A 24,579-nucleotide genomic window follows, 5' to 3' on the forward strand; every position below is an offset into this window, starting at 1 on the left:
ATTTTTAAATGCAACTAATCACAGGGTAGACCAATGAGTTCAGCTTGTTTCAGGTACATATATGGGTCGTTGGTTTAAGGCTATGATACTCGATTAGGGTGCGAGGAGTCCCGGGATCAAATCCCAGACGGACCCGATATTTTGCAGAAGAAATTTAGTGAATATTTAATTGCAACTAATTACAGGGTAGGTCTTGGAGTTGAGCTTGTTTCTGCTGAATTCATGGTCCGTTGGTCTAGGGGTATGATACTCGCTTCGGGTGCAAGTGGTCCGGGGTTCAAATCCCGGACGGAGCCGGGTTTTGCAGAAGTAATTTAGTGACTATTATATTGCAACTAGTTAAATTGTAGGCCTATGAGTTTAGCATGTTTCAGTGTCATGCAGGGCCGTTGGTCTAGGGGTATCATACTCGCTTTGGGTGCAAGTGATCCCGGGTTCAAATCCCGGACGGACCCGAGTTTTTGCAGAAGAAATTGACTATTTAAACACAAATGGTAAAATTGTAGGCCTATGAGTTTAGCATGATTCAGTGTCATGCAGGTCCGTTGGTCTAGGGGTATGATACTAGCTTCGGGTGCGAGTGGTCCCGGGTTCAAATCCCGGACGGACCCGAGTTATGCAGAAGTAATTTGGTGAATATTTAAATGCAACTAATCACAGGGTAGACCAATGAGTTCAGCTTGTTTCAGGTACATATATGGGTCGTTGGTTTAAGGCTATGATACTCGATTAGGGTGCGAGGAGTCCCGGGATCAAATCCCAGACGGACCCGATATTTTGCAGAAGAAATTTAGTGAATATTTAATTGCAACTAATTACAGGGTAGGTCTTGGAGTTGAGCTTGTTTCTGCTGAATTCATGGTACGTTGGTCTAGGGGTATGATACTCGCTTCGGGTGCGAGTGGTCTCGGGTTCAAATCCCGGCCGGACCCGAATTTTTGAAGAAGTTATTTAGTGAATATTTAAATGCAACTAATTATAGGGTAGACCAATGAGTTCAGCTTGTTTTAGGTACATATATGGGTCGTTGGTTTAGGGCTATGATACTCGCTTAGGTTGCGAGGGATCCCGGTTTCAAATCCCGGACGGATCCGAATTTTTTGCAGAAGTAATTTAGTGAATATTTAAATGCAACTATTGACAGGGTAGTCTTACGAGTTGAGCTTGTTTCAGTTACATACATGGTCCGTTGGTCTAGGGGTATGATAGTCGCTTCGGTTGCGAGGGGTCCCGGGATCAAATCCCGGACGCCCCGATATTTTGCAAAAGTAATTTTGTGAATATTTCATTGCAACTAATTACAGGGTAGACCAATGAGTTCAGGTTGTTTCATGTACATATATGGATCGTTGGTTTAGGGCTATGATACTCGCTTAGGGTGCGAGGGGTCCCGGGTTCAAATCCCGGACGGAGCCGAGTTTTGCAGAAGTAAATTAGTGACTATTAAAATGCAACTAGTTAAATTATAGGCCTATGAGTTTAGAATGTTTCAGTGTCATGCAGGTCCGTTGGTCTAGGGGTATGATACTCGCTTCGGGTGCGAGGGGTCCCGGGATCAAATCCCGGACGCCCCCATATTTTGCAGAAGTAATTTAGTGAATATTTAATTGCAACTAATTACAGGGTAGGTCTTACAGTTGAGCTTGTTTCAGCTGAATTCATGGTCCGTTGGTCTAGGGGTATGATTCTCGCTTCGGGTGCGAGTGGTCCCGGGTTCAAATCCCGGACGGACCCGAATTTTTGAAGAAGTAATTTAGTGAATATTTAAATGCAACTAATAATAGGGTAGACCAATGAGTTCAGCTTGTTTTAGGTACATATATGGGTCGTTGGTTTAGGGCTATGATACTCGCTTAGGTTGCGAGGGATCCCGGTTTCAAATCCCGGACGGATCCGAATTTTTTTCAGAAGTAATTTAGTGAATATTTAAATGCAACTAATTACAGGGTAGGTCTTGGAGTTGAGCTTGTTTCAGCTGAATTCATGGTCCGTTGGTCTAGGGGTATGATACTCGCTTCGTGTGCGAGTGGTCCCGGGTTCAAATCCCGGACGGACCCGATATTTTGCAGAAGTAATTTCGTGAATATTTAATTGCAACTAATTACAGGGAAGTCTTACGAGTTGAGCTTGTTTCACTTACATACATGGTCTGTTGGTCTAGCGGTATCATACTCGCTTTGGGTGCGAGTGGTCCCGGGTTCAAATCCCGGACGGACCCGAGTTTTTGCAGAAGAAATTGACTATTTAAACACAAATGGTAAAATTGTAGGCATATGAGTTTATTATGTTTCAGTGTCATGCAGGTCCGTTGGTCTAGGGGTATGATACTCGCTTCGGGTGCGAGTGGTCCCGGGTTCAAATCCCGGACGGACCCGAATTTTCGCAGAAGTTATTTAGAGAATATTTAAATGCAACTAATTACAGGGTAGGCCTTGGAGTGGATCTTGTTTCAGCTGCGTATATGGTCCGTTAGTCTAGTGGTGTGATGCTCGCTTCGGGTGCGAGTGGTCGCGTGTTAAAATCCCGGATGGGCCCGACTTTATGCAAAAGAAATTTAGTGAATATTTAATTGCAACTAATTACAGGGTAGGTCTTGGAGTTGAGCTTGTTTCAGCTGAATTCATGGTCCGTTGGTCTAGGGGTATGATACTCGCTTCGGGTGCAAGTGGTCCGGGGTTCAAATCCCGGACGGAGCTGGGTTTTGCAGAAGTAATTTAGTGACTATTATATTGCAACTAGTTAAATTGTAGGCCTATGAGTTTAGCATGTTTCAGTGTCATGCAGGTCCGTTGGTCTAGGGGTATCATACTCGCTTTGGGTGCAAGTGATCCCGGGTTCAAATCCCGGACGGACCCGAGTTTTTGCAGAAGAAATTGACTATTTAAACACAAATGGTAAAATTGTAGGCCTATGAGTTTAGCATGATTCAGTGTCATGCAGGTCCGTTGGTCTAGGGGTATGATACTAGCTTCGGGTGCGAGTGGTCCCGGGTTCAAATCCCGGACGGACCCGAGTTATGCAGAAGTAATTTGGTTAATATTTAAATGCAACTAATCACAGGGTAGACCAATGAGTTCAGCTTGTTTCAGGTACATATATGGGTCGTTGGTTTATGGCTATGATACTCGATTAGGGTGCGAGGAGTCCCGGGATCAAATCCCGGACGGACCCGATATTTTGCAGAAGAAATTTAGTGAATATTTAATTGCAACTAATTACAGGGTAGGTCTTGGAGTTGAGCTTGTTTCTGCTGAATTCATGGTACGTTGGTCTAGGGGTATGATACTCGCTTCGGGTGCGAGTGGTCTCGGGTTCAAATCCCGGCCGGACCCGAATTTTTGAAGAAGTAATTTAGTGAATATTTAAATGCAACTAATTATAGGGTAGACCAATGAGTTCAGCTTGTTTTAGGTACATATATGGGTCGTTGGTTTAGGGCTATGATACTCGCTTAGGTTGCGAGGGATCCCGGTTTCAAATCCCGGACGGATCCGAATTTTTTGCAGAAGTAATTTAGTGAATATTTAAATGCAACTATTGACAGGGTAGTCTTACGAGTTGAGCTTGTTTCAGTTACATACATGGTCCGTTGGTCTAGGGGTATGATAGTCGCTTCGGTTGCGAGGGGTCCCGGGATCAAATCCCGGACGCCCCGATATTTTGCAAAAGTAATTTTGTGAATATTTCATTGCAACTAATTACAGGGTAGACCAATGAGTTCAGGTTGTTTCATGTACATATATGGATCGTTGGTTTAGGGCTATGATACTCGCTTAGGGTGCGAGGGGTCCCGGGTTCAAATCCCGGACGGAGCCGAGTTTTGCAGAAGTAAATTAGTGACTATTAAAATGCAACTAGTTAAATTATAGGCCTATGAGTTTAGAATGTTTCAGTGTCATGCAGGTCCGTTGGTCTAGGGGTATGATACTCGCTTCGGGTGCGAGGGGTCCCGGGATCAAATCCCGGACGCCCCCATATTTTGCAGAAGTAATTTAGTGAATATTTAATTGCAACTAATTACAGGGTAGGTCTTACAGTTGAGCTTGTTTCAGCTGAATTCATGGTCCGTTGGTCTAGGGGTATGATTCTCGCTTCGGGTGCGAGTGGTCCCGGGTTCAAATCCCGGACGGACCCGAATTTTTGAAGAAGTAATTTAGTGAATATTTAAATGCAACTAATAATAGGGTAGACCAATGAGTTCAGCTTGTTTTAGGTACATATATGGGTCGTTGGTTTAGGGCTATGATACTCGCTTAGGTTGCGAGGGATCCCGGTTTCAAATCCCGGACGGATCCGAATTTTTTTCAGAAGTAATTTAGTGAATATTTAAATGCAACTAATTACAGGGTAGGTCTTGGAGTTGAGCTTGTTTCAGCTGAATTCATGGTCCGTTGGTCTAGGGGTATGATACTCGCTTCGTGTGCGAGTGGTCCCGGGTTCAAATCCCGGACGGACCCGATATTTTGCAGAAGTAATTTCGTGAATATTTAATTGCAACTAATTACAGGGAAGTCTTACGAGTTGAGCTTGTTTCACTTACATACATGGTCTGTTGGTCTAGCGGTATCATACTCGCTTTGGGTGCGAGTGGTCCCGGGTTCAAATCCCGGACGGACCCGAGTTTTTGCAGAAGAAATTGACTATTTAAACACAAATGGTAAAATTGTAGGCATATGAGTTTATTATGTTTCAGTGTCATGCAGGTCCGTTGGTCTAGGGGTATGATACTCGCTTCGGGTGCGAGTGGTCCCGGGTTCAAATCCCGGACGGACCCGAATTTTCGCAGAAGTTATTTAGAGAATATTTAAATGCAACTAATTACAGGGTAGGCCTTGGAGTGGATCTTGTTTCAGCTGCGTATATGGTCCGTTAGTCTAGTGGTGTGATGCTCGCTTCGGGTGCGAGTGGTCGCGTGTTAAAATCCCGGATGGGCCCGACTTTATGCAAAAGAAATTTAGTGAATATTTAATTGCAACTAATTACAGGGTAGGTCTTGGAGTTGAGCTTGTTTCAGCTGAATTCATGGTCCGTTGGTCTAGGGGTATGTTACTCGCTTCGGGTGCAAGTGGTCCGGGGTTCAAATCCCGGACGGAGCTGGGTTTTGCAGAAGTAATTTAGTGACTATTATATTGCAACTAGTTAAATTGTAGGCCTATGAGTTTAGCATGTTTCAGTGTCATGCAGGTCCGTTGGTCTAGGGGTATCATACTCGCTTTGGGTGCAAGTGATCCCGGGTTCAAATCCCGGACGGACCCGAGTTTTTGCAGAAGAAATTGACTATTTAAACACAAATGGTAAAATTGTAGGCCTATGAGTTTAGCATGATTCAGTGTCATGCAGGTCCGTTGGTCTAGGGGTATGATACTAGCTTCGGGTGCGAGTGGTCCCGGGTTCAAATCCCGGACGGACCCGAGTTATGCAGAAGTAATTTGGTTAATATTTAAATGCAACTAATCACAGGGTAGACCAATGAGTTCAGCTTGTTTCAGGTACATATATGGGTCGTTGGTTTATGGCTATGATACTCGATTAGGGTGCGAGGAGTCCCGGGATCAAATCCCGGACGGACCCGATATTTTGCAGAAGAAATTTAGTGAATATTTAATTGCAACTAATTACAGGGTAGGTCTTGGAGTTGAGCTTGTTTCTGCTGAATTCATGGTACGTTGGTCTAGGGGTATGATACTCGCTTCGGGTGCGAGTGGTCTCGGGTTCAAATCCCGGCCGGACCCGAATTTTTGAAGAAGTAATTTAGTGAATATTTAAATGCAACTAATTATAGGGTAGACCAATGAGTTCAGCTTGTTTTAGGTACATATATGGGTCGTTGGTTTAGGGCTATGATACTCGCTTAGGTTGCGAGGGATCCCGGTTTCAAATCCCGGACGGATCCGAATTTTTTGCAGAAGTAATTTAGTGAATATTTAAATGCAACTATTGACAGGGTAGTCTTACGAGTTGAGCTTGTTTCAGTTACATACATGGTCCGTTGGTCTAGGGGTATGATAGTCGCTTCGGGTGCGAGGGGTCCCGGGATCAAATCCCGGACGCCCCGATATTTTGCAGAAGTAATTTTGTGAATATTTCATTGCAACTAATTATAGGGTAGACCAATGAGTTCAGGTTGTTTCATGTACATATATGGATCGTTGGTTTAGGGCTATGATACTCGCTTAGGGTGCGAGGGGTCCCGGGTTCAAATCCCGGACGGAGCCGAGTTTTGCAGAAGTAAATTAGTGACTATTAAAATGCAACTAGTTAAATTATAGGCCTATGAGTTTAGCATGTTTCAGTGTCATGCAGGTCCGTTGGTCTAGGGGTATGATACTCGCTTCGGGTGCGAGGGGTCCCGGGATCAAATCCCGGACGCCCCCATATTTTGCAGAAGTAATTTAGTGAATATTTAATTGCAACTAATTACAGGGTAGGTCTTGGAGTTGAGCTTGTTTCAGCTGAATTCATGGTCCGTTGGTCTAGGGGTATGATACTCGCTTCGGGTGCGAGCGGTTCCGGGTTCAAATCCCGGACGGACCCGATATTTTGCAGAAGTAATTTCGTGAATATTTAATTGCAACTAATTACAGGGAAGTCTTACGAGTTTAGCTTGTTTCACTTACATACATGGTCTGTTGGTCTAGGGGTATCATACTCGCTTTGGGTGCGAGTGGTCCCGGGTTCAAATCCCGGACGGACCCGAGTTTTTGCAGAAGAAATTGACTATTTAAACACAAATGGTAAAATTGAAGGCATATGAGTTTATTATGTTTCAGTGTCATGCAGGTCCGTTGGTCTAGGGGTATGATACTCGCTTCGGGTGCGAGTGGTCCCGGGTTCAAATCCCGGACGGACCCGAATTTTCGCAGAAGTTATTTAGAGAATATTTAAATGCAACTAATTACAGGGTAGGCCTTGGAGTGGAGCTTGTTTCAGCTGCGTATATGGTCCGTTAGTCTAGTGGTGTGATGCTCGCTTCGGGTGCGAGTGGTCGCGTGTTAAAATCCCGGATGGGCCCGACTTTATGCAGAAGAAATTTAGTGAATATTTAATTGCAACTAATTACAGGGTAGGTCTTGGAGTTGAGCTTGTTTCAGCTGAATTTATGGTCCGTTAGTCTAGGGGTATGATACTCGCTTCGGGTGCAAGTGGTCCGGGGTTCAAATCCCGGACGGAGCTGGGTTTTGCAGAAGTAATTTAGTGACTATTATATTGCAACTAGTTAAATTGTAGGCCTATGAGTTTAGCATGTTTCAGTGTCATGCAGGTCCGTTGGTCTAGGGGTATCATACTCGCTTTGGGTGCAAGTGATCCCGGGTTCAAATCCCGGACGGACCCGAGTTTTTGCAGAAGAAATTGACTATTTAAACACAAATGGTAAAATTGTAGGCCTATGAGTTTAGCATGATTCAGTGTCATGCAGGTCCGTTGGTCTAGGGGTATGATACTAGCTTCGGGTGCGAGTGGTCCCGGGTTCAAATCCCGGACGGACCCGAGTTATGCAGAAGTAATTTGGTTAATATTTAAATGCAACTAATCACAGGGTAGACCAATGAGTTCAGCTTGTTTCAGGTACATATATGGGTCGTTGGTTTAAGGCTATGATACTCGCTTAGGTTGCGAGGGATCCCGGACGGATCCGAATTTTTTGCAGAAGTAATTTAGTGAATATTTAAATGCAACTATTGACAGGGTAGTCTTACGAGTTGAGCTTGTTTCAGTTACATACATGGTCCGTTGGTCTAGGGGTATGATAGTCGCTTCGGGTGCGAGGGGTCCCGGGATCAAATCCCGGACGCCCCGATATTTTGCAGAAGTAATTTTGTGAATATTTCATTGCAACTAATTATAGGGTAGACCAATGAGTTCAGGTTGTTTCATGTACATATATGGATCGTTGGTTTAGGGCTATGATACTCGCTTAGGCTGCGAGGGGTCCCGGGTTCAATTCCCGGACGGAGCCGAGTTTTGCAGAAGTAAATTAGTGACTATTAAAATGCAACTAGTTAAATTATAGGCCTATGAGTTTAGCATGTTTCAGTGTCATGCAGGTCCGTTGGTCTAGGGGTATGATAGTCGCTTCGGGTGCGAGGGGTCCCGGGATCAAATCCCGGACGCCCCGATATTTTGCAGAAGTAATTTAGTGAATATTTAATTGCAACTAATTACAGGGTAGGTCTTGGAGTTGAGCTTGTTTCAGCTGAATTCATGGTCCGTTGGTTTAGGGGTATGATACTCGCTTCGGGTGCGAGTGGTCCCGGGTTCAAATCCCGGACGGACCCGATATTTTGCAGAAGTAATTTCGTGAATATTTAATTGCAACTAATTACAGGGAAGTCTTACGAGTTGAGCTTGTTTCACTTACATACATGGTCTGTTGGTCTAGGGGTATCATACTCGCTTTGGGTGCGAGTGGTCCCGGGTTCAAATCCCGGACGGACCCGAGTTTTTGCAGAAGAAATTGACTATTTAAACACAAATGGTAAAATTGTAGGCATATGATTTTATTATGTTTCAGTGTCATGCAGGTCCGTTGGTCTAGGGGTATGATACTCGCTTCGGGTGCGAGTGGTCCCGGGTTCAAATCCCGGACGGACCCGAATTTTCGCAGAAGTTATTTAGAGAATATTTAAATGCAACTAATTACAGGGTAGGCCTTGGAGTGGAGCTTGTTTCAGCTGCGTATATGGTCCGTTAGTCTAGTGGTGTGATGCTCGCTTCGGGTGCGAGTGGTCGCGTGTTAAAATCCCGGATGGGCCCGACTTTATGCAGAAGAAATTTAGTGAATATTTAATTGCAACTAATTACAGGGTAGGTCTTGGAGTTGAGCTTGTTTCAGCTGAATTCATGGTCCGTTGGTCTAGGGGTATGATACACGCTTCGGGTGCAAGTGGTCCGGGGTTCAAATCCCGGACGGAGCCGGGTTTTGCAGAAGTAATTTAGTGACTATTATATTGCAACTAGTTAAATTGTAGGCCTATGAGTTTAGCATGTTTCAGTGTCATGCAGGTCCGTTGGTCTAGGGATATCATACTCGCTTTGGGTGCAAGTGATCCCGGGTTCAAATCCCGGACGGACCCGAGTTTTTGCAGAAGAAATTGACTATTTAAACACAAATGGTAAAATTGTAGGCCTATGAGTTTAGCATGATTCAGTGTCATGCAGGTCCGTTGGTCTAGAGGTATGATACTAGCTTCGGGTGCGAGTGGTCCCGGGTTCAAATCCCGGACGGACCCGAGTTATGCAGAAGTAATTTGGTTAATATTTAAATGCAACTAATCACAGGGTAGACCAATGAGTTCAGCTTGTTTCAGGTACATATATGGGTCGTTGGTTTAAGGCTATGATACTCGATTAGGGTGCGAGGAGTCCCGGGATCAAATCCCGGACGGACCCGATATTTTGCAGAAGAAATTTAGTGAATATTTAATTGCAACTAATTACAGGGTAGGTCTTGGAGTTGACCTTGTTTCTGCTGAATTCATGGTACGTTGGTCTAGGGGTATGATACTCGCTTCGGGTGCGAGTGGTCTCGGGTTCAAATCCCGGCCGGACCCGAATTTTTGAAGAAGTAATTTAGTGAATATTTAAATGCAACTAATTATAGGGTAGACCAATGAGTTCAGCTTGTTTCAGGTACATATATGGGTCGTTGGATTAAGGCTATGATACTCGATTAGGGTGCGAGGAGTCCCGGGATCAAATCCCGGACGGACCCGATATTTTGCAGAAGACATTTAGTGAATATTTAATTGCAACTAATTACAGGGTAGGTCTTGGAGTTGAGCTTGTTTCTGCTGAATTCATGGTACGTTGGTCTAGGGGTATGATACTCGCTTCGGGTGCTAGTGGTCTCGGGTTCAAATCCCGGCCGGACCCGAATTTTTGAAGAAGTAATTTAGTGAATATTTAAATGCAACTAATTATAGGGTAGACCAATGAGTTCAGCTTGTTTTAGGTACATATATGGGTCGTTGGTTTAGGGCTATGATACTCGCTTAGGTTGCGAGGGATCCCGGTTTCAAATCCCGGACGGATCCGAATTTTTTGCAGAAGTAATTTAGTGAATATTTAAATGCAACTATTGACAGGGTAGTCTTACGAGTTGAGCTTGTTTCAGTTACATACATGGTCCGTTGGTCTAGGGGTATGATAGTCGCTTCGGGTGCGAGGGGTCCCGGGATCAAATCCCGGACGCTCCGATATTTTGCAGAAGTAATTTAGTGAATATTTAATTGCAACTAATTACAGGGTAGGTCTTGGAGTTGAGCTTGTTTCAGCTTAATTCATGGTCCGTTGGTCTAGGGGTATGATACTCGCTTCGGGTGCGAGTGGTCCCGGGTTCAAATCCCGGACGGACCCGATATTTTGCAGAAGTAATTTCGTGAATATTTAATTGCAACTAATTACAGGGTAGTCTTACGAGTTGAGCTTGTTTCACTTACATACATGGTCTGTTGGTCTAGGGCTATGATACTCGCTTAGGCTGCGAGGGGTCCCGGGTTCAATTCCCGGACGGCGCCGAATTTTTTGCAGAAGTAATTTAGTGAATATTTAAATGCAACTATTGACAGGGTAGTCTTACGAGTTGAGCTTGTTTCAGTTACATACATGGTCCGTTGGTCTAGGGGTATGATAGTCGCTTCGGGTGCGAGGGGTTCCGGGATCAAATCCCGGACGCCCCGATATTTTGCAGAAGTAATTTAGTGAATATTTAATTGCAACTAATTACAGGGTAGGTCTTGGAGTTGACCTTGTTTCTGCTGAATTCATGGTACGTTGGTCTAGGGGTATGATAATCGCTTCGGGTGCGAGTGGTCTCGGGTTCAAATCCCGGCCGGACCCGAATTTTTGAAGAAGTAATTTAGTGAATATTTAAATGCAACTAATAATAGGGTAGACCAATGAGTTCAGCTTGTTTTAGGTACATATATGGGTCGTTGGTTTAGGGCTATGATACTCGCTTAGGTTGCGAGGGATCCCGGACGGATCCGAATTTTTTGCAGAAGTAATTTAGTGAATATTTAAATGCAACTATTGACAGGGTAGTCTTACGAGTTGAGCTTGTTTCAGTTACATACATGGTCCGTTGGTCTAGGGGTATGATAGTCGCTTCGGGTGCGAGGGGTCCCGGGATCAAATATCGGACGCCCCGATATTTTGCAGAAGTAATTTTGTGAATATTTCATTGCAACTAATTATAGGGTAGACCAATGAGTTCAGGTTGTTTCATGTACATATATGGATCGTTGGTTTAGGGCTATGATACTCGCTTAGGCTGCGAGGGGTCCCGGGTTCAATTCCCGGACGGAGCCGAGTTTTGCAGAAGTAAATTAGTGACTATTAAAATGCAACTAGTTAAATTATAGGCCTATGAGTTTAGCATGTTTCAGTGTCATGCAGGTCCGTTGGTCTAGGGGTATGATAGTCGCTTCGGGTGCGAGGGGTCCCGGGATCAAATCCCGGACGCCCCGATATTTTGCAGAAGTAATTTAGTGAATATTTAATTGCAACTAATTACAGGGTAGGTCTTGGAGTTGAGCTTGTTTCAGCTGAATTCATGGTCCGTTGGTCTAGGGGTATGATACTCGCTTCGGGTGCGAGTGGTCCCGGGTTCAAATCCCGGACGGACCCGATATTTTGCAGAAGTAATTTCGTGAATATTTAATTGCAACTAATTACAGGGAAGTCTTACGAGTTGAGCTTGTTTCACTTACATACATGGTCTGTTGGTCTAGGGGTATCATACTCGCTTTGGGTGCGAGTGGTCCCGGGTTCAAATCCCGGACGGACCCGAGTTTTTGCAGAAGAAATTGACTATTTAAACACAAATGGTAAAATTGTAGGCATATGATTTTATTATGTTTCAGTGTCATGCACGTCCGTTGGTCTAGGGGTATGATACTCGCTTCGGGTGCGAGTGGTCCCGGGTTCAAATCCCGGACGGACCCGAATTTTCGCAGAAGTTATTTAGAGAATATTTAAATGCAACTAATTACAGGGTAGGCCTTGGAGTGGAGCTTGTTTCAGCTGCGTATATGGTCCGTTAGTCTAGTGGTGTGATGCTCGCTTCGGGTGCGAGTGGTCGCGTGTTAAAATCCCGGATGGGCCCGACTTTATGCAGAAGAAATTTAGTGAATATTTAATTGCAACTAATTACAGGGTAGGTCTTGGAGTTGAGCTTGTTTCAGCTGAATTCATGGTCCGTTGGTCTAGGGGTATGATACTCGCTTCGGGTGCAAGTGGTCCGGGGTTCAAATCCCGGACGGAGCCGGGTTTTGCAGAAGTAATTTAGTGACTATTATATTGCAACTAGTTAAATTGTAGGCCTATGAGTTTAGCATGTTTCAGTGTCATGCAGGTCCGTTGGTCTAGGGATATCATACTCGCTTTGGGTGCAAGTGATCCCGGGTTCAAATCCCGGACGGACCCGAGTTTTTGCAGAAGAAATTGACTATTTAAACACAAATGGTAAAATTGTAGGCCTATGAGTTTAGCATGATTCAGTGTCATGCAGGTCCGTTGGTCTAGGGGTATGATACTAGCTTCGGGTGCGAGTGGTCCCGGGTTCAAATCCCGGACGGACCCGAGTTATGCAGAAGTAATTTGGTTAATATTTAAATGCAACTAATCACAGGGTAGACCAATGAGTTCAGCTTGTTTCAGGTACATATATGGGTCGTTGGTTTAAGGCTATGATACTCGATTAGGGTGCGAGGAGTCCCGGGATCAAATCCCGGACGGACCCGATATTTTGCAGAAGAAATTTAGTGAATATTTAATTGCAACTAATTACAGGGTAGGTCTTGGAGTTGAGCTTGTTTCTGCTGAATTCATGGTACGTTGGTCTAGGGGTATGATACTCGCTTCGGGTGCGAGTGGTCTCGGGTTCAAATCCCGGCCGGACCCGAATTTTTGAAGAAGTAATTTAGTGAATATTTAAATGCAACTAATTATAGGGTAGACCAATGAGTTCAGCTTGTTTTAGGTACATATATGGGTCGTTGGTTTAGGGCTATGATACTCGCTTAGGTTGCGAGGGATCCCGGTTTCAAATCCCGGACGGATCCGAATTTTTTGCAGAAGTAATTTAGTGAATATTTAAATGCAACTATTGACAGGGTAGTCTTACGAGTTGAGCTTGTTTCAGTTACATACATGGTCCGTTGGTCTAGGGGTATGATAGTCGCTTCGGGTGCGAGGGGTCCCGGGATCAAATCCCGGACGCCCCGATATTTTGCAGAAGTAATTTTGTGAATATTTCATTGCAACTAATTATAGGGTAGACCAATGAGTTCAGGTTGTTTCATGTACATATATGGATCGTTGGTTTAGGGCTATGATACTCGCTTAGGCTGCGAGGGGTCCCGGGTTCAATTCCCGGACGGAGCCGAGTTTTGCAGAAGTAAATTAGTGACTATTAAAATGCAACTAGTTAAATTATAGGCCTATGAGTTTAGCATGTTTCAGTGTCATGCAGGTCCGTTGGTCTAGGGGTATGATAGTCGCTTCGGGTGCGAGGGGTCCCGGGATCAAATCCCGGACGCCCCGATATTTTGCAGAAGTAATTTAGTGAATATTTAATTGCAACTAATTACAGGGTAGGTCTTGGAGTTGAGCTTGTTTCAGCTGAATTCATGGTCCGTTGGTCTAGGGGTATGATACTCACTTCGGGTGCGAGTGGTCCCGGGTTCAAATCCCGGACGGACCCGATATTTTGCAGAAGTAATTTCGTGAATATTTAATTGCAACTAATTACAGGGAAGTCTTACGAGTTGAGCTTGTTTCACTTACATACATGGTCTGTTGGTCTAGGGGTATCATACTCGCTTTGGGTGCGAGTGGTCCCGGGTTCAAATCCCGGACGGACCCGAGTTTTTGCAGAAGAAATTGACTATTTAAACACAAATGGTAAAATTGTAGGCATATGATTTTATTATGTTTCAGTGTCATGCACGTCCGTTGGTCTAGGGGTATGATACTCGCTTCGGGTGCGAGTGGTCCCGGGTTCAAATCCCGGACGGACCCGAATTTTCGCAGAAGTTATTTAGAGAATATTTAAATGCAACTAATTACAGGGTAGGCCTTGGAGTGGAGCTTGTTTCAGCTGCGTATATGGTCCGTTAGTCTAGTGGTGTGATGCTCGCTTCGGGTGCGAGTGGTCGCGTGTTAAAATCCCGGATGGGCCCGACTTTATGCAGAAGAAATTTAGTGAATATTTAATTGCAACTAATTACAGGGTAGGTCTTGGAGTTGAGCTTGTTTCAGCTGAATTCATGGTCCGTTGGTCTAGGGGTATGATACTCGCTTCGGGTGCAAGTGGTCCGGGGTTCAAATCCCGGACGGAGCCGGGTTTTGCAGAAGTAATTTAGTGACTATTATATTGCAACTAGTTAAATTGTAGGCCTATGAGTTTAGCATGTTTCAGTGTCATGCAGGTCCGTTGGTCTAGGGATATCATACTCGCTTTGGGTGCAAGTGATCCCGGGTTCAAATCCCGGACGGACCCGAGTTTTTGCAGAAGAAATTGACTATTTAAACACAAATGGTAAAATTTTAGGCCTATGAGTTTAGCATGATTCAGTGTCATGCAGGTCCGTTGGTCTAGGGGTATGATACTAGCTTCGGGTGCGAGTGGTCCCGGGTTCAAATCCCGGACGGACCCGAGTTATGCAGAAGTAATTTGGTTAATATTTAAATGCAACTAATCACAGGGTAGACCAATGAGTTCAGCTTGTTTCAGGTACATATATGGGTCGTTGGTTTAAGGCTATGATACTCGATTAGGGTGCGAGGAGTCCCGGGATCAAATCCCGGACGGACCCGATATTTTGCAGAAGAAATTTAGTGAATATTTAATTGCAACTAATTACAGGGTAGGTCTTGGAGTTGAGCTTGTTTCTGCTGAATTCATGGTACGTTGGTCTAGGGGTATGATACTCGCTTCGGGTGCGAGTGGTCTCGGGTTCAAATCCCGGCCGGACCCGAATTTTTGAAGAAGTAATTTAGTGAATATTTAAATGCAACTAATTATAGGGTAGACCAATGAGTTCAGCTTGTTTTAGGTACATATATGGGTCGTTGGTTTAGGGCTATGATACTCGCTTAGGTTGCGAGGGATCCCGGTTTCAAATCCCGGACGGATCCGAATTTTTTGCAGAAGTAATTTAGTGAATATTTAAATGCAATTATTGACAGGGTAGTCTTACGAGTTGAGCTTGTTTCAGTTACATACATGGTCCGTTGGTCTAGGGGTATGATAGTCGCTTCGGGTGCGAGGGGTCCCGGGATCAAATCCCGGACGCCCCGATATTTTGCAGAAGTAATTTTGTGAATATTTCATTGCAACTAATTATAGGGTAGACCAATGAGTTCAGGTTGTTTCATGTACATATATGGATCGTTGGTTTAGGGCTATGATACTCGCTTAGGCTGCGAGGGGTCCCGGGTTCAATTCCCGGACGGAGCCGAGTTTTGCAGAAGTAAATTAGTGACTATTAAAATGCAACTAGTTAAATTATAGGCCTATGAGTTTAGCATGTTTCAGTGTCATGCAGGTCCGTTGGTCTAGGGGTATGATAGTCGCTTCGGGTGCGAGGGGTCCCGGGATCAAATCCCGGACGCCCCGATATTTTGCAGAAGTAATTTAGTGAATATTTAATTGCAACTAATTACAGGGTAGGTCTTGGAGTTGAGCTTGTTTCAGCTGAATTCATGGTCCGTTGGTCTAGGGGTATGATACTCGCTTCGGGTGCGAGTGGTCCCGGGTTCAAATCCCGGACGGACCCGATATTTTGCAGAAGTAATTTCGTGAATATTTAATTGCAACTAATTACAGGGAAGTCTTACGAGTTGAGCTTGTTTCACTTACATACATGGTCTGTTGGTCTAGGGGTATCATACTCGCTTTGGGTGCGAGTGGTCCCGGGTTCAAATCCCGGACGGACCCGAGTTTTTGCAGAAGAAATTGACTATTTAAACACAAATGGTAAAATTGTAGGCATATGATTTTATTATGTTTCAGTGTCATGCACGTCCGTTGGTCTAGGGGTATGATACTCGCTTCGGGTGCGAGTGGTCCCGGGTTCAAATCCCGGACGGACCCGAATTTTCGCAGAAGTTATTTAGAGAATATTTAAATGCAACTAATTACAGGGTAGGCCTTGGAGTGGAGCTTGTTTCAGCTGCGTATATGGTCCGTTAGTCTAGTGGTGTGATGCTCGCTTCGGGTGCGAGTGGTCGCGTGTTAAAATCCCGGATGGGCCCGACTTTATGCAGAAGAAATTTAGTGAATATTTAATTGCAACTAATTACAGGGTAGGTCTTGGAGTTGAGCTTGTTTCAGCTGAATTCATGGTCCGTTGGTCTAGGGGTATGATACTCGCTTCGGGTGCAAGTGGTCCGGGGTTCAAATCCCGGACGGAGCCGGGTTTTGCAGAAGTAATTTAGTGACTATTATATTGCAACTAGTTAAATTGTAGGCCTATGAGTTTAGCATGTTTCAGTGTCATGCAGGTCCGTTGGTCTAGGGATATCATACTCGCTTTGGGTGCAAGTGATCCCGGGTTCAAATCCCGGACGGACCCGAGTTTTTGCAGAAGAAATTGACTATTTAAACACAAATGGTAAAATTGTAGGCCTATGAGTTTAGCATGATTCAGTGTCATGCAGGTCCGTTGGTCTAGAGGTATGATACTAGCTTCGGGTGCGAGTGGTCCCGGGTTCAAATCCCGGACGGACCCGAGTTATGCAGAAGTAATTTGGTTAATATTTAAATGCAACTAATCACAGGGTAGACCAATGAGTTCAGCTTGTTTCAGGTACATATATGGGTCGTTGGTTTAAGGCTATGATACTCGATTAGGGTGCGAGGAGTCCCGGGATCAAATCCCGGACGGACCCGATATTTTGCAGAAGACATTTAGTGAATATTTAATTGCAACTAATTACAGGGTAGGTCTTGGAGTTGAGCTTGTTTCTGCTGAATTCATGGTACGTTGGTCTAGGGGTATGATACTCGCTTCGGGTGCGAGTGGTCTCGGGTTCAAATCCCGGCCGGACCCGAATTTTTGAAGAAGTAATTTAGTGAATATTTAAATGCAACTAATTATAGGGTAGACCAATGAGTTCAGCTTGTTTTAGGTACATATATGGGTCGTTGGTTTAGGGCTATGATACTCGCTTAGGTTGCGAGGGATCCCGGTTTCAAATCCCGGACGGATCCGAATTTTTTGCAGAAGTAATTTAGTGAATATTTAAATGCAACTATTGACAGGGTAGTCTTACGAGTTGAGCTTGTTTCAGTTACATACATGGTCCGTTGGTCTAGGGGTATGATAGTCGCTTCGGGTGCGAGGGGTCCCGGGATCAAATCCCGGACGCCCCGATATTTTGCAGAAGTAATTTAGTGAATATTTAATTGCAACTAATTACAGGGTAGGTCTTGGAGTTGAGCTTGTTTCAGCTTAATTCATGGTCCGTTGGTCTAGGGGTATGATACTCGCTTCGGGTGCGAGTGGTCCCGGGTTCAAATCCCGGACGGACCCGAGTTATGCAGAAGTAATTTGGTTAATATTTAAATGCAACTAATCACAGGGTAGACCAATGAGTTCAGCTTGTTTCAGGTACATATATGGGTCGTTGGTTTAAGGCTATGATACTCGATTAGGGTGCGAGGAGTCCCGGGATCAAATCCCGGACGGACCCGATATTTTGCAGAAGACATTTAGTGAATATTTAATTGCAACTAATTACAGGGTAGGTCTTGGAGTTGAGCTTGTTTCTGCTGAATTCATGGTACGTTGGTCTAGGGGTATGATACTCGCTTCGGGTGCGAGTGAGACCATGGCAACATATTCCCTCAACCTGTTCAGGGCTTCAGTTTTCTTCTTGATCAGATATGTATGAGTTAACCGTGAAAAATCATCTATGAAAGTCAGCATGTAACTGTGTCCTCCAACGGTTTCTCGTTTCATAGGACCGCAGACGTCCGTATGTATGAGGTCTAAGGGCTGTCTCGTTGTAGATTCCGTTGTCTTCGGGAAAGGTTTCGATGCCATCTTGCCCTTGATACAACTTCCGCAGAGTAAATTACATTCGCACTGGCGTATGGTGACTCCATCTGCCATTTCTTGAAGTCTCTTGATTGCAATTGGATCCCGATGGCCTAACCGTCTATGCCATAGTTGTAAGCAGTCCTTGTGGTTGGTCCTTGTTGTGACAGCATTGGCTCTGTCTTTATACTTCAGTTTGTACAGCCATCCATCCATTACAGCGGTTGCGGCTACTCGATTTCCTTGATAGACTTGACATGTGTCGCCTTCAAAAACCATCTTGTGCCCGGTTCTCGCTAGTCTATGGACCGATAACAGACTGCCTCCTAGTTTCGGAACGTAGAGAACGTCTTGAACTTGGATGTCTCCTTTTGGACCGACACATCTTATCGTGTATGATATGTATGAGTAAACCGTGAAAAATCATCTATGAAAGTCAGCATGTAACTGTGTCCTCCAACGGTTTCTCGATTCATAGGACCGCAGACGTCCGTATGAATGAGGTCTAAGGGCTGTCTCGTTGTAGATTCCGATGTCTTCGGGAAACGTTTCGATGCCATCTTGCCCTTGATACAACTTCCGCAGAGTAAATTACATTCGCACTGGCGTATGGTGACTCCATCTGCCATTTCTTGAAGTTTCTTGATTGCAATTGGATCCCGATGGCCTAACCGTCTATGCCATAGTTGTAAGCAGTCCTTGTGGTTGGTCCTTGTTGTGACAGCATTGGCTCTGTCTTTACACTTCAGTTTGTACAGCCATCCATCCATTACAGCGGTTGCGGCTACTCGATTTCCTTGATAGACTTGACATGTGTCGCCTTCAAAAACCATCTTGTGCCCGGTTCTCGTCAGTCTATGGACCAATAACAGACTGCCTCCTAGTTTCGGAATGTAGAGAACGTCTTGAACTTGGATGTCTCCTTTTGGACCGACACATCTTATCGTGCCCTGGCCTACTCCTTCCGCTTCTATTACCGAATCGTCTGCCAAAAAGACCCTCTCTGCCGTCGGTGTGAGTGTGTTGAAGAAGGAGCGGTCGCTAGTCATGTGGCTGGTGGCCCCTGAGTCAACGTACCAAGTGCCTGGCGTTTGATCTTTCGATGCCTTGAAGGCGGCGAAGTCGGATTGTTGAGCTACGGGTTTCATAGCAGATGCACTCTTGCTTTGATGTTTGTAATATCGTTTCTTCGATTTCCATTGCGGCGGCTTCACCTTTTGGTAGTGTCCATACTTCCCGCAATTGTAGCATTCGGGTTTATCTTCCTGACTTCTGGATTTCTCTTGACTGTGCCAAGTCCTCAGTGCTGTTTCCGTTTGTTCCGGATCGTGCTTACCTGAACCCTCCTTTTTTCGGTTGAATTCGTCTAGAAGCTTAGCTTGAACATATTCCAACGTCAGATCAGCCTCGGGTCTGACTTCCAATGCAGTTACGAGATGGTCGTACGAATCCGGAAGGCTGCATAGTAGCATTCAAGCGATATAACTATCCTTCAGTACTTCTCCAATTCCTCGTAACCGTTCCACTCACTCCATCATGGCGGTGATATGCTGTTGCATCGTTTTTCCATTCTTGAATCGCATTTGATGCATTCTTCGAAGAAGAAACATCTTGTTTGTCATGGTGGACTGTTCGTGGAGTTTCTGGAGAGTGGTCCACATGTCCCTGGCAGTGGGCTGGCGGACTATGTGGATAAGTTGGTCACGTTTATCCCAGTCAGTTGGTACATTCTGCGTTGGTTTGTCCTCATCAACTACGGTCCATAAGTCATCTCTGGTTAGAAGCATTTTGAGTTTGAACTTCCATAGCTGGTAATTAGAGGCGTTCAGCTTCATAATGGTAAACTTGGAGTCTCCATTCATAGCCATCATGCAAGAACGTACACGGAAAAAATTAAACTACTTAAAACAGCGCGGTGTGCGAGGCCCATAGCCTGTTAGATTAAAGTGAGGCGACTAGTTTGAAGACAAATAGTTTTTTAAATCAGTTTAACATTGAGATAACATCGCATTATATATATAGGGTTAAAAAGTATTAAATAATAAAAATAACAATTTAGACGTTTCTTTAGTAAAGAACCAAAGGTCGCTCTCGGACGCCGTTGCTTATCTTAATATGTTTTCTATTTTGTAGTAAGGTGATCCAGCAGTTCCTCGTATTTTTGTCAAATTTACTCTGACATCTACGATTTGTCCACAATTCTACGTGTTTATAATTTTTTTCGGTGTACATTATTTTTCTAGTTAATTGGATTGCTTGTCTTCTTTCCCATGCCTAATGACTTGGTAGTGATTTGCTTATTTTCCTCATCAATAGGATTTTCAGAAATTTCGGTAATATAAGTTAATTGAACGCTTTCCCCAATATTGACTTTATTCGCCATATCTTCAAACTTCAGTTTTGCTTAGCGATGTTTTTTTGCCATTTCTTCAACACCACCCATTCCCGTTTGAAATAATTTTTCAGGGGCTTTTTCATTTATACTTTCTTCTGTTACATCACTTTCTTTCTTTTCTTTTTCGCTTGATTCGGAACTATCATTATTAGATTGCTGACCTTCCTAATAAAAAAGTTTCAAATTTTACAGAGTTTTCAAAATAATAGCATTATTACCAAAACTTTGCTTGAATGTGTTGTAGAAATCTAGACTTGACACTAGAAACTGTACACATTTCCAATTTTGAATTTTCCAGATAACAGAAGCGATGTATCTTAGTTCAAGAGTATCTTAGAGTTTCCAGTAAGACCTTCGCCGACGGCCGATCCATAACAATTTAGAACACCTTCTAGAATTTGTTTATCTTCATATTCTGTGTACTTTCTTCTTTTCAAATTTCTTTTCCAATTGTGAAAATCACCATAAAAATATAACTCAAAGTTGTTTTATATTACATGGTTATTACTTCTTTAATACGCTATGGGCACCTTTATCACTTTTCGTTTATCTTCAGCCTTTTTTTTCTTTATGGGCGTTTCTTCAATATCGTTAACACCTTCTGGAATCTTTTTATCTTCATAGTCTGCGTACTTTCTTATCACCATAAAAATATGACTATTAGTGCTTTCACATTATATTTTATTACGTCATTAATAAACTATGATAATCACATTCAATGTTGGTTTTTTTTCAGTGTTTTGTTTCTTCTTGCGTTTCTTTAATATCGTTAACGCTGTTCCAAGCAGATTCCGTTTTTTTCGTTAATTTAAAATAGGGCCCTAAAATTAATCCTGTTTTACAGATAACATAGTTTGTTTAGTCACCTTTGTGTAGTGATTGCCACAACGTAAAGACCACCAAGCTTACTATGTTATGTTAAAAATGTCACTTAGATTACCACCGCGGGCAATGTGACCTTATAATGTTCAGTCGAAGAGCCACAAATACGGAAGATACGACTATAGCGAAAATGAAAATTAAAGATATTGGGGGCAATTCTATAACTTTTTAAAGAAGTTGGAACTATCGTCTAAAGGGTTGGTGTCAACCTAGTACCATCTATGAGAGCGCGATATCTAAATAGGTGATTAGTCTTAGGTGTCATCAAACTTTGAACGAAAATCGGCGATTTCTTGCGAATTCCCCTCGTACTAATAAAAAACAAGTTGGCGAAGTTCAACTTTTACTTTTTTAATTTTCACGAGAGTGATAACTTATCGAAAGCGTTAAGCAGGTTGATAAGTTGTCGCTGCTTTATAACTATAGACAGTAGAAGGTAAAATTTAAACTTAACCACCTTGTTTTCTAGTTGCACGAGGGGAATTCGCGAGACATCCGCCGATTTTCGTTGAAGGTTGGATGACACCTATGCCTAATAGCCTATTTAGATATCGTGCACTCATAGAAAGCACGAGGTTGACATCAACCCTTTAGACGATTGCTATCACTCACGATAACTAGCTTAAAAAGCTAAAGAATTGCCACCATTTTGTTTTTTTTCTTGCTGTTTATCTAATAGACAGATGGTGGGAGAGCGTCTCGGTCATTTCTTGGAATATAGAAGGCAAAAAGTCGTTTCCAAATAGGAAGATATTGCTGGAAAATGTAATAAATACATCGTACATATTTGCTCTAGAAGATTTATCAACATCAACAAGGGTAAAAGTTTCTAACGACGCGGACGGCTTTCCGATAGAAATGGGCATGGCTCCATCATGATCCTTACTACGGTTCTTGTCACCGAACACCTTTTCCAAAAGAAACGGGTTGATTTTCCTAGCATCCATTTAAGGTGTTATGACTACAACAGAAGTAAAGCAATGAATGATGTAAAACGACTTTACCGAAATGTTTTCATACACAAATTTACATTCTAAAACCAAAGACAACTAAGGGAAAGTTTGGATATACTAATAGGTAGGCATCGTAAAACAGGGTGTAAACAAGTACATGTTTATTATATATATTTGTACATTGTAAGGATTATAATCATTGTTTTTAAAAAATAAACTAGAAACAGGAAACAATGATAGTTGAAAAAGGAAGGCATATTTAAGATACAATATGTGCAAAAAGAGAAATGAAAGGTTTATCAATCTAGTTTGGTCAATTTATTTTCCAACTTCCGTAGTTCTTTTTTTAACCGTTTCACCGACTTTCTTCTTTCTACAAGAATAGAATATACATTAGCTTATAGAAAATACTTTTCATTTATAATATTTAACCTTTGTCTTGATGTTCCACATTTTCGGAAGTATTCTTGGATGAAGGCACGGAAATAGAGGCTACGGCAGATTCCAACTCGATGTTGTCTGCAGCTGCGGGTTTTTCTCGGTGTTGTTTCTTGGAACGTTTTACCGACTTTCTTGTTTCTACAAATATAAAATATACATTAGCTCATAGTAAATACTTTTCCTTTTGAATATTAAACCTTTGTCTTGATGTTCCACTATTTCAGAGTCTTTCATGGATAAAGGCATGGAAATAGAGGCTACCGCGGATTGCAACTCGAGGTCGTGTGCTGTCATTTCTACATCTGCGGGTTTTTCTCTGAGATTTTTCATTATACCTAGTAAAAAGACAATAGAAATAATAAAACACAAAATTATCCTTGTTTCGAAACTTATCGAATATTTTGTTGAATCCTGAATGTATTGAATTTTCGTTTGGTACAGATACATCTTCATTGCTGTCAATTTCTACTTCACTCATTCCCTCGTTTGGTTGATTTTTTCGATTTAAATATTCGTTTTTTCCATCTTGATCTTCAATTTTCTGGTTTTCAAGCACTTCTCTATTTTCTGACATTTCAAAATCATGTATATTTTTCTTTCTATCTCTATTTTCTTGCTTTTGGAACTCTTCTCTATTTTTCATTTTTTGAAACTCTGTATTTTTTTAAACTCTTATCTATTTTTCTTTCTTTGACACTCATCTTCATCTATCATTTTTTCAGGTTGAACAGGGTTTTCTTTTCGTCCGGTTCAGATTCACTTTGATGGGAATTTTCCATTTCGTCATCATCTTGCGGAAAAATTTCATGAATGAATTCCGAATCGTTTGAATTTTCGTGACACTTACGGGATTCGTTAGAATTTTTCTCAACATCACGGGATTCGTTAGAATTTTCATCATCATTTCGGCATTCGTTCGAATTTTTGTCAGCATTACGGGATTTACTAGAATTTTCCTCATCATCTTTTTTGTTTTCGCTTCGGTATTTAGGACATTTTTGGGAAACAACTGTGTAGAAGTTAAATCAATAATTAATTGAGTTTTATACTGTGTTAAAGATCAGACCAACACCTAAATTTGTGGACGGCCCCCATTAAGGTAGCCTTATGACGTCAATACTGTAATTTACAATGTGTAAATAGCTACATGACATTTTAAAAAAACCAATATTTCAAAGGGTTTATCATAGTCATCTAAGGGCAATATTGGGGCCGTCAACAAAGACGTTATTGGTCTCTTCTTTACAAATAGTATTTTCTTCAAATTTGCATATTATGATTTATTCACCTTCAAAAAAAACTTATTTGCTCTTATTTCTTTGTTTTTTGTTCCTTGTCCTTTTGTACTACCTAAGATTGGACATTATGAAATAAACTAAAATTTATTTCTTTAACTTACTATCCAGTTGCGTTTCTAACTCGTTTAATAACTCTTCTTCACTTTTATTAAATTTAGAGCTTGTTAAAAATGTGCATGCTTTATTTTAATAAAATTCTTTAAATCTTAATTTTATAACTTAGCAAATTAAATTAAATATAAAATACCAAACTGTATAATTCAAACTGTATAACTTAAATTTCAAAAACCTAAAAACATTCTTCTAAATTTTCCTTTACTCGATGTAAACTTTAAAATTGAAAGAAAAAATATAAAACCCCCAAAAAAGGGATTAAAGTCTTTGTAAAGAAATCCAGGTTGCCTTTCGCGAAACATGGGGCATGTGTGGTAAAAATCACGCACCCCAAAAAACTTTCCATGTTTCCGAAAGGCGCCATGAAGTCTATTGACGTCATCCCTGGGTTTCTATAGAAATCATTGTAAAGAGAGGAACCACTTCTCTGCTCTTCGCTGCGCAAGCAA

General features: G+C 42.5%; 26 non-coding genes across 26 annotated transcripts; all 26 read left to right on the forward strand.

Annotated features, from left to right (window-relative positions):
* Positions 1-539: 539 nt before the first annotated feature.
* Positions 540-611, forward strand: TRNAP-CGG (transfer RNA proline (anticodon CGG)). The gene has a single exon. It is a non-coding gene; the product is annotated as a tRNA-Pro (tRNA).
* A 1,051-nt stretch (positions 612-1,662) lies between these two features.
* On the forward strand, positions 1,663-1,734 carry TRNAP-CGG (transfer RNA proline (anticodon CGG)). The gene has a single exon. It is a non-coding gene; the product is annotated as a tRNA-Pro (tRNA).
* A 251-nt stretch (positions 1,735-1,985) lies between these two features.
* TRNAT-CGU (transfer RNA threonine (anticodon CGU)) lies at positions 1,986-2,057 on the forward strand. The gene has a single exon. It is a non-coding gene; the product is annotated as a tRNA-Thr (tRNA).
* Positions 2,058-2,302: 245 nt separating this feature from the next.
* Positions 2,303-2,374, forward strand: TRNAP-CGG (transfer RNA proline (anticodon CGG)). Its single transcript has one exon. It is a non-coding gene; the product is annotated as a tRNA-Pro (tRNA).
* Positions 2,375-2,939: 565 nt separating this feature from the next.
* Positions 2,940-3,011, forward strand: TRNAP-CGG (transfer RNA proline (anticodon CGG)). Its single transcript has one exon. It is a non-coding gene; the product is annotated as a tRNA-Pro (tRNA).
* Positions 3,012-4,062: 1,051 nt separating this feature from the next.
* TRNAP-CGG (transfer RNA proline (anticodon CGG)) lies at positions 4,063-4,134 on the forward strand. Its single transcript has one exon. It is a non-coding gene; the product is annotated as a tRNA-Pro (tRNA).
* Positions 4,135-4,385: 251 nt separating this feature from the next.
* TRNAT-CGU (transfer RNA threonine (anticodon CGU)) lies at positions 4,386-4,457 on the forward strand. The gene has a single exon. It is a non-coding gene; the product is annotated as a tRNA-Thr (tRNA).
* Positions 4,458-4,702: 245 nt separating this feature from the next.
* TRNAP-CGG (transfer RNA proline (anticodon CGG)) lies at positions 4,703-4,774 on the forward strand. Its single transcript has one exon. It is a non-coding gene; the product is annotated as a tRNA-Pro (tRNA).
* Positions 4,775-5,339: 565 nt separating this feature from the next.
* TRNAP-CGG (transfer RNA proline (anticodon CGG)) lies at positions 5,340-5,411 on the forward strand. The gene has a single exon. It is a non-coding gene; the product is annotated as a tRNA-Pro (tRNA).
* A 1,051-nt stretch (positions 5,412-6,462) lies between these two features.
* TRNAP-CGG (transfer RNA proline (anticodon CGG)) lies at positions 6,463-6,534 on the forward strand. Its single transcript has one exon. It is a non-coding gene; the product is annotated as a tRNA-Pro (tRNA).
* Positions 6,535-6,779: 245 nt separating this feature from the next.
* TRNAP-CGG (transfer RNA proline (anticodon CGG)) lies at positions 6,780-6,851 on the forward strand. Its single transcript has one exon. It is a non-coding gene; the product is annotated as a tRNA-Pro (tRNA).
* A 565-nt stretch (positions 6,852-7,416) lies between these two features.
* Positions 7,417-7,488, forward strand: TRNAP-CGG (transfer RNA proline (anticodon CGG)). The gene has a single exon. It is a non-coding gene; the product is annotated as a tRNA-Pro (tRNA).
* A 716-nt stretch (positions 7,489-8,204) lies between these two features.
* TRNAP-CGG (transfer RNA proline (anticodon CGG)) lies at positions 8,205-8,276 on the forward strand. Its single transcript has one exon. It is a non-coding gene; the product is annotated as a tRNA-Pro (tRNA).
* A 245-nt stretch (positions 8,277-8,521) lies between these two features.
* On the forward strand, positions 8,522-8,593 carry TRNAP-CGG (transfer RNA proline (anticodon CGG)). Its single transcript has one exon. It is a non-coding gene; the product is annotated as a tRNA-Pro (tRNA).
* A 565-nt stretch (positions 8,594-9,158) lies between these two features.
* On the forward strand, positions 9,159-9,230 carry TRNAP-CGG (transfer RNA proline (anticodon CGG)). Its single transcript has one exon. It is a non-coding gene; the product is annotated as a tRNA-Pro (tRNA).
* A 1,054-nt stretch (positions 9,231-10,284) lies between these two features.
* Positions 10,285-10,356, forward strand: TRNAP-CGG (transfer RNA proline (anticodon CGG)). Its single transcript has one exon. It is a non-coding gene; the product is annotated as a tRNA-Pro (tRNA).
* A 1,200-nt stretch (positions 10,357-11,556) lies between these two features.
* TRNAP-CGG (transfer RNA proline (anticodon CGG)) lies at positions 11,557-11,628 on the forward strand. The gene has a single exon. It is a non-coding gene; the product is annotated as a tRNA-Pro (tRNA).
* Positions 11,629-11,873: 245 nt separating this feature from the next.
* TRNAP-CGG (transfer RNA proline (anticodon CGG)) lies at positions 11,874-11,947 on the forward strand. The gene has a single exon. It is a non-coding gene; the product is annotated as a tRNA-Pro (tRNA).
* A 563-nt stretch (positions 11,948-12,510) lies between these two features.
* On the forward strand, positions 12,511-12,582 carry TRNAP-CGG (transfer RNA proline (anticodon CGG)). Its single transcript has one exon. It is a non-coding gene; the product is annotated as a tRNA-Pro (tRNA).
* Positions 12,583-13,633: 1,051 nt separating this feature from the next.
* TRNAP-CGG (transfer RNA proline (anticodon CGG)) lies at positions 13,634-13,705 on the forward strand. Its single transcript has one exon. It is a non-coding gene; the product is annotated as a tRNA-Pro (tRNA).
* A 245-nt stretch (positions 13,706-13,950) lies between these two features.
* Positions 13,951-14,024, forward strand: TRNAP-CGG (transfer RNA proline (anticodon CGG)). Its single transcript has one exon. It is a non-coding gene; the product is annotated as a tRNA-Pro (tRNA).
* A 563-nt stretch (positions 14,025-14,587) lies between these two features.
* TRNAP-CGG (transfer RNA proline (anticodon CGG)) lies at positions 14,588-14,659 on the forward strand. The gene has a single exon. It is a non-coding gene; the product is annotated as a tRNA-Pro (tRNA).
* Positions 14,660-15,710: 1,051 nt separating this feature from the next.
* Positions 15,711-15,782, forward strand: TRNAP-CGG (transfer RNA proline (anticodon CGG)). Its single transcript has one exon. It is a non-coding gene; the product is annotated as a tRNA-Pro (tRNA).
* Positions 15,783-16,027: 245 nt separating this feature from the next.
* On the forward strand, positions 16,028-16,101 carry TRNAP-CGG (transfer RNA proline (anticodon CGG)). The gene has a single exon. It is a non-coding gene; the product is annotated as a tRNA-Pro (tRNA).
* A 563-nt stretch (positions 16,102-16,664) lies between these two features.
* Positions 16,665-16,736, forward strand: TRNAP-CGG (transfer RNA proline (anticodon CGG)). The gene has a single exon. It is a non-coding gene; the product is annotated as a tRNA-Pro (tRNA).
* Positions 16,737-17,468: 732 nt separating this feature from the next.
* Positions 17,469-17,540, forward strand: TRNAP-CGG (transfer RNA proline (anticodon CGG)). Its single transcript has one exon. It is a non-coding gene; the product is annotated as a tRNA-Pro (tRNA).
* Positions 17,541-24,579: the final 7,039 nt, after the last annotated feature.

The sequence above is a fragment of the Phalangium opilio genome, unplaced genomic scaffold, assembly GCF_054372755.1.
Source record: "Phalangium opilio isolate 3A_F unplaced genomic scaffold, DU_Popi_V2 ptg000225l_1, whole genome shotgun sequence".
NCBI classification, from domain to species: domain Eukaryota; kingdom Metazoa; phylum Arthropoda; class Arachnida; order Opiliones; family Phalangiidae; genus Phalangium; species Phalangium opilio.